This window comes from Salvia hispanica, chromosome 2 (genome assembly GCF_029641045.1).
Source record: "Salvia hispanica isolate PSC_SH4W2 chromosome 2, Shi_PSC_v1, whole genome shotgun sequence".
NCBI lineage: Eukaryota > Viridiplantae > Streptophyta > Magnoliopsida > Lamiales > Lamiaceae > Salvia > Salvia hispanica.
This window is the reverse complement of record NC_142693.1, coordinates 67,645-73,644: the sequence shown is the minus strand read 5'-3', so window position 1 is coordinate 73,644 and position 6,000 is coordinate 67,645.

The following is a 6,000-nucleotide window of genomic DNA, read 5'->3' as shown; positions in this document are numbered from 1 at the left end:
CGTCGTTTTTCCGAGAAACTGCCAACGGCAGCTGCCTTTGGATTTATTTAGAATATTAAAAAGGCCATAACTTTCTCGTTACTCGTGATAATTGACCTCTACAGGAGGCTTCGGAAACCTTATTCCATGGGTAACAGGTGGACATTCTCGAAATTGGATTATCTCTCCGTCGTTTTTCCGAGAAAACTGCCAAAGGCATCTGCCTTTGGATTTACTTAGAATATTAAAAAGGCCATAACTTTCTCGTTACTCGTGATAATTGACCTCTACGGGAGGCTTTGGAAACCTTATTCCATGGTTAACTGGTGGGCATTCTCGAAATTGGATTATCTCTCCGTCGTTTTTCCGAAAAACTGCCAAAGGCAGCTGCCTTTGGATTTATTTAGAATATTAAAAAGGCCATAACTTTCTCGTTACTCGTGCTAATTGACCTCTACAGGAGGCTTTGGAAACCTTATTCCATGGGTAACAGGTGGGCATTCTCGAAATTGGATTATCTCTCCGTCGTTTTTCCGAGAAACTGCCAAAGGCAGCTGCCTTTGGATTTATTTAGAATATTAAAAAGGCCATAACTTTCTCGTTACTCGTGATAATTGACCTCTACAGGAGGCTTCGGAAACCTTATTCCATGGGTAACAGGTGGACATTCTCGAAATTGGATTATCTCTCCGTCGTTTTTCCGAGAAACTGCCAAAGGCAGCTGCCTTTGGATTTATTTAGAATATTAAAAAGGCCATAACTTTCTCGTTACTCGTGATAATTGACCTCTACAGGAAGCTTCGGAAACCTTATTCCATGGGTAACAGGTGGACATTCTCGAAATTGGATTATCTCTCCGTCGTTTTTCCGAGAAAACTGCCAAAGGCATCTGCCTTTGGATTTACTTAGAATATTAAAAAGGCCATAACTTTCTCGTTACTCGTGATAATTGACCTCTACAGGAGGCTTTGGAAACCTTATTCCATGGGTAACAGGTGGGCATTCTCGAAATTGGATTATCTCTTCTTCGTTTTTCCGAGAAACTGCCAAAGGCAGCTTCCTTTGGATTTATTTAGAATATTAAAAAGGCCATAACTTTCTCGTTACTCGTGATAATTGACCTCTACAGGAGGGTTCGGAAACCTTATTCCATGGGTAACAGTAGCGCATTCTCGAAATTGGATTATCTCTCCGTCGTTTTTCCGAGAAACTCCCAACGGCAGCTGCCTTTGGATTTATTTAGAATATTAAAAAGGCCATAACTTCCTCGTTACTCGTGATAATTGACCTCTACAGGAGGCTTTGGAAACCTTATTCCATGGGTAACAGGTGGGCATTCTCGAAATTGGATTATCTCTCCTTCGTTTTTCCGAGAAACTGCCAAAGGCAGCTGCCTTTGGATTTATTTAGAATATTAAAAAGGCCATAACTTTCTCGTTACTCGTGATAATTGACCTCTATAGGAGGGTTCGGAAACCTTATTCCATGGGTAAAAGGTGGGCATTCTCGAAATTGGATTATCTCTCCTTCGTTTTTCCGAGAAACTGCCAAAGGCAGCTGCCTTTGGATTTATTTAGAATATTAAAAAGGCCATAACTTTCTCGTTACTCGTGCTAATTGACCTCTACAGGAGGCTTTGGAAACCTTATTCCATGAGTAACAGGTGGGCATTCTCGAAATTGGATTATCTCTCCTTCGTTTTTCCGAGAAACTGCCAAAGGCAGCTGCCTTTGGATTTATTTAGAATATTAAAAAGGCCATAACTTTCTCGTTACTCCTGATAATTGACCTCTACAGGAGGGTTCGGAAACCTTATTCCATGGGTAACAGGTGGGCATTCTCGAAATTGTAATATCTCTCCGTCGTTTTTCCGAGAAACTGCCAAAGGCAGCTGCCTTTGGATTTATTTAGAATATTAAAAAGGCCATAACTTTCTCGTTACTCGTGATAATTGACCTCTACAGGAGGGTTCGGAAACCTTATTCCATGGGTAACAGTAGGGAATTCTCGAAATTGGATTATCTCTCCGTCGTTTTTCCGAGAAACTGCCAAAGGCAGCTGCCTTTGGATTTATTTAGAATATTAAAAAGGCCATAACTTTCTCGTTACTCGTGATAATTGACCTCTTCAGGAGGCTTCGGAAACCTTATTCCATGGGTAACAGGTGGGCATTCTCGAAATTGGATTATCTCTCCGTCGTTTTTCCGAAAAACTGCCAAAGGCAGCTGCCTTTGGATTTATTTAGAATATTAAAAAGGCCATAACTTTCTCGTTACTCGTGCTAATTGACCTCTACAGGAGGGTTCGGAAACCTTATTCCATGGGTAACAGTAGCGCATTCTCGAAATTGGATTATCTCTCCGTCGTTTTTCCGAGAAACTCCCAAAGGCAGCTGCCTTTGGATTTATTTAGAATATTAAAAAGGCCATAACTTCCTCGTTACTCGTGATAATTGACCTCTACAGGAGGCTTTGGAAACCTTATTCCATGGGTAACAGGTGGGCATTCTCGAAATTGGATTATCTCTCCTTCGTTTTTCCGAGAAACTGCCAAAGGCAGCTGCCTTTGGATTTATTTAGAATATTAAAAAGGCCATAACTTTCTCGTTACTCGTGCTAATTGACCTCTACAGGAGGCTTTGGAAACCTTATTCCATGAGTAACAGGTGGGCATTCTCGAAATTGGATTATCTCTCCTTCGTTTTTCCGAGAAACTCCCATAGGCAGCTGCCATTGGATTTATTTAGAATATTAAAAAGGCCATAACTTTCTCGTTACTCGTGATAATTGACCTCTATAGGAGGGTTCGGAAACCTTATTCCATGGGTAAAAGGTGGGCATTCTCGAAATTGGATTATCTCTCCTTCGTTTTTCCGAGAAACTGCCAAAGGCAGCTGCCTTTGGATTTATTTAGAATATTAAAAAGGCCATAACTTTCTCGTTACTCGTGCTAATTGACCTCTACAGGAGGCTTTGGAAACCTTATTCCATGAGTAACAGGTGGGCATTCTCGAAATTGGATTATCTCTCCTTCGTTTTTCCGAGAAACTGCCAAAGGCAGCTGCCTTTGGATTTATTTAGAATATTAAAAAGGCCATAACTTTCTCGTTACTCCTGATAATTGACCTCTACAGGAGGGTTCGGAAACCTTATTCCATGGGTAACAGGTGGGCATTCTCGAAATTGTAATATCTCTCCGTCGTTTTTCCGAGAAACTGCCAAAGGCAGCTGCCTTTGGATTTATTTAGAATATTAAAAAGGCCATAACTTTCTCGTTACTCGTGATAATTGACCTCTACAGGAGGGTTCGGAAACCTTATTCCATGGGTAACAGTAGGGAATTCTCGAAATTGGATTATCTCTCCGTCGTTTTTCCGAGAAACTGCCAAAGGCAGCTGCCTTTGGATTTATTTAGAATATTAAAAAGGCCATAACTTTCTCGTTACTCGTGATAATTGACCTCTTCAGGAGGCTTCGGAAACCTTATTCCATGGGTAACAGGTGGGCATTCTCGAAATTGGATTATCTCTCCGTCGTTTTTCTGAAAAACTGCCAAAGGCAGCTGCCTTTGGATTTATTTAGAATATTAAAAAGGCCATAACTTTCTCGTTACTCGTGCTAATTGACCTCTACAGGAGGCTTTGGAAACCTTATTCCATGGGTAACAGGTGGGCATTCTCGAAATTGGATTATCTCTCCGTCGTTTTTCCGAGAAACTGCCAACGGCAGCTGCCTTTGGATTTATTTAGAATATTAAAAAGGCCATAACTTTCTCGTTACTCGTGATAATTGACCTCTACAGGAGGCTTCGGAAACCTTATTCCATGGGTAACAGGTGGACATTCTCGAAATTGGATTATCTCTCCGTCATTTTTCCGAGAAAACTGCCAAAGGCATCTGCCTTTGGATTTACTTAGAATATTAAAAAGGCCATAACTTTCTCGTTACTCGTGATAATTGACCTCTATGGGAGGCTTTGGAAACCTTATTCCATGGTTAACTGGTGGGCATTCTCGAAATTGGATTATCTCTCCGTCGTTTTTCCGAAAAACTGCCAAAGGCAGCTGCCTTTGGATTTATTTAGAATATTAAAAAGGCCATAACTTTCTCGTTACTCGTGCTAATTGACCTCTACAGGAGGCTTTGGAAACCTTATTCCATGGGTAACAGGTGGGCATTCTCGAAATTGGATTATCTCTCCGTCGTTTTTCCGAGAAACTGCCAAAGGCAGCTGCCTTTGGATTTATTTAGAATATTAAAAAGGCCATAACTTTCTCGTTACTCGTGATAATTGACCTCTACAGGAGGCTTCGGAAACCTTATTCCATGGGTAACAGGTGGACATTCTCGAAATTGGATTATCTCTCCGTCGTTTTTCCGAGAAACTGCCAAAGGCAGCTGCCTTTGGATTTATTTAGAATATTAAAAAGGCCATAACTTTCTCGTTACTCGTGATAATTGACCTCTACAGGAAGCTTCGGAAACCTTATTCCATGGGTAACAGGTGGACATTCTCGAAATTGGATTATCTCTCCGTCGTTTTTCCGAGAAAACTGCCAAAGGCATCTGCCTTTGGATTTACTTAGAATATTAAAAAGGCCATAACTTTCTCGTTACTCGTGATAATTGACCTCTACAGGAGGCTTTGGAAACCTTATTCCATGGGTAACAGGTGGGCATTCTCGAAATTGGATTATCTCTTCTTCGTTTTTCCGAGAAACTGCCAAAGGCAGCTTCCTTTGGATTTATTTAGAATATTAAAAAGGCCATAACTTTCTCGTTACTCGTGATAATTGACCTCTACAGGAGGGTTCGGAAACCTTATTCCATGGGTAACAGTAGCGCATTCTCGAAATTGGATTATCTCTCCGTCGTTTTTCCGAGAAACTCCCAAAGGCAGCTGCCTTTGGATTTATTTAGAATATTAAAAAGGCCATAACTTCCTCGTTACTCGTGATAATTGACCTCTACAGGAGGCTTTGGAAACCTTATTCCATGGGTAACAGGTGGGCATTCTCGAAATTGGATTATCTCTCCTTCGTTTTTCCGAGAAACTGCCAAAGGCAGCTGCCTTTGGATTTATTTAGAATATTAAAAAGGCCATAACTTTCTCGTTACTCGTGCTAATTGACCTCTACAGGAGGCTTTGGAAACCTTATTCCATGAGTAACAGGTGGGCATTCTCGAAATTGGATTATCTCTCCTTCGTTTTTCCGAGAAACTGCCAAAGGTAGCTGCCTTTGGATTTATTTAGAATATTAAAAAGGCCATAACTTTCTCGTTACTCATGATAATTGATCTCTACAGGAGGCTTTGGAAACCTTATTCCATGGGTAACTAGTGGGCATTCTCGAAATTGGATTATCTCTCCGTCGTTTTTCCGAAAAACTGCCAAAGGCAGCTGCCTTTGGATTTATTTAGAATATTAAAAAGGCCATAACTTTCTCGTTACTCGTGCTAATTGACCTCTACAGGAGGCTTTGGAAACCTTATTCCATGGGTAACAGGTGGGCATTCTCGAAATTGGATTATCTCTCCTTCGTTTTTCCGAGAAACTGCCAAAGGCAGCTTCCTTTGGATTTATTTAGAATATTAAAAAGGCCATAACTTCCTCGTTACTCGTGATAATTGACCTCTACAGGAGGCTTTGGAAACCTTATTCCATGGGTAACTGGTGGGCATTCTCGAAATTGGATTATCTCTCCTTCGTTTTTCCGAAAAACTGCCAAAGGCAGCTGCCTTTGGATTTATTTAGAATATTAAAAAGGCCATAACTTTCTCGTTACTCGTGCTAATTGACCTCTACAGGAGGCTTTGGAAACCTTATTCCATGGGTAACAGGTGGGCATTCTCGAAATTGGATTATCTCTCCGTCGTTTTTCCGAGAAACTGCCAAAGGCAGCTGCCTTTGGATTTATTTAGAATATTAAAAAGGCCATAACTTTCTCGTTACTCGTGATAATTGACCTCTACAGGAGGCTTTGGAAACCTTATTCCATGGGTAACTGGTGGGCATTCTCGA